Source organism: Neophocaena asiaeorientalis, unplaced genomic scaffold (genome assembly GCF_003031525.2).
Source record: "Neophocaena asiaeorientalis asiaeorientalis breed wild unplaced genomic scaffold, Neophocaena_asiaeorientalis_V1.1 scaffold110, whole genome shotgun sequence".
Taxonomy (NCBI): domain Eukaryota; kingdom Metazoa; phylum Chordata; class Mammalia; order Artiodactyla; family Phocoenidae; genus Neophocaena; species Neophocaena asiaeorientalis.
In genome coordinates, this window is record NW_020175053.1 from 4,675,107 (window position 1) to 4,677,024 (window position 1,918).

The window sequence follows — 1,918 nt, forward strand, 5'->3', positions numbered from 1 at the left end:
CCCTGCAAAAAAAAAAAAAAAAAAAAAAAAAAAAAAAAAAAAAAAAAAAAAAGAAAGACATTTTAAAAGCAATGGCTATTGAAAATCATATTCTGATTTTAAACAGAAACACTAGCTCCAGGAAGAGAAAAAAGAAGTATGGGGCAGACTACCCCCCACTGGGAAGAAAATGAAAATATGATTTTTATTCATTATTTATTCTAAAGCTTATCATAATTAATAACATGAATGTTATTAGTAATTTCATTTTATTAATACTAAACAAAATGAAACCTTTTTTAATCCACACAGATTCCTGCCCCAGCGGTGCCTTCCTGTCCCTGGGCTTTTTCCCAGGATTTCACTCAAATGCCTAAAATCTTCCCTGGTCAAAATCAAACACGCAGGCTGTATTCTTTTCTCACTTAATATTACATCTTATGGGGCTTTTCATGTCGACCCACAGACTTTACTTTTATCATCATTACAGATGTATATTTTAAAGCATTTTAAAGGTCCCTTCAAGTTTCTTGCAAAATTTATAAATTTCTCCCTCTATACTATACTCAAGTGTGCAAAGAAAATGTGGGTTCTTTACCCACCCCACCCGCTGGGGGAACCACTTGGATATTCCCACTTGACAATTTATGTAACCACGTCCCCACCCAATTAAATGAGCTCTTTTGGATGACTTTTTGGGGGCACATAAGGTTCCCCATTTTCTCCCCACCCCCACTCCCCTCCAGGAGGGCCTCTGGGCTTGAACAGGTGCCGGGGCCCTCAAGGCATTGCGGCCTTGGTCTTCACCTTGGATCGGGTCCCGGCTGTGCACTGGCTGCTTCATGTCGCAAGGTGGTCTGGGCCTGGCCCTGGAATCCAGCTGGAAAATGAGACCTTTCCTTCAGAAGGAGCTTGCGGACACACTTCCCCTTGCTGATCCAGCCCACCTCGGCCCCTGCTGGTGCTGTGGGCCTCCTGGGATCCCCTTGTCACAGTTACAGTACAACCCCCCACCCCAATCCGCCTCTAGAGCAAACTCCCCAGCAAGGCTCTCAGGTTATCCCTGCGCGTCTGGGTCGGTCCCATGCCCCCCAGGAGCTGACAGATGCTCTGTGCCTGTGCCCTGCATCCCCATCCGAGATCTCACAAAGCCTCCATCCCACGCCCACCCCTTGCCCTGCGCCCACCCCTCCCACAGCTCCCAACGAGAAAAGGGGGCCAAAGCCCCTCCAGTTTGGGCTTTTCAGCCAACCCACCTAAGACACCTCCCTGCTCTGCCCTTGCCTCCTGCCTCTGTCCCCATCCCCTTTAGAACAGGGGAAGTGCGGGAGCAACACAGAAAATTGTGGAGGATGGACACAGCCCAAGGACAAGCAGAGGCAGCAGGACCCAAGGTCAAGGCTGGGAACCAGCGCCCAGCCGGAGAGAGAACCCAGGAACCTGGAGTGGAACCAAGCCAGGGACGGAGTGAGGACCGGCCAGCTGGGCGAGGAGGGCCAGAAACACTGGTGTTCGCTGGCCTTGGCTCCCAAGGACGTGGATGGGACCTTGGGGGAGGGGTCTGAGTGGGGTGGGGAGATGGGAGACAGTGAATGTACAGACTGCTTTCAAGAAATCTGGCTGTGAAAGGGGAGAGAAGATGCAGATGAGAGGGGGCACCAGAGACAGGCTTTTTCAGGGATGGGGCAGCTGTGACCGGCAGGAACCAGCCGAGTGAGCGAGAGGCTCCCAAGTCTCCTGCCTTTGCCGTGAAGCACAAGGGGGGCAGAGGGTGTGATCTGAGCCGAGGGCATCAGGGGAACGTTTGGAAATGGGCTCCCGCTGGGTGGGAGGGAAGCTGAGGAGGGAGGGGCCCCAGGTGGCCCGAAGCAGGAACTTGGGGGCCTGGAAGTAGGTGTGTGCGTGTGTGTCTCCCAGCAGACTCACCTCCAGCTCCCGC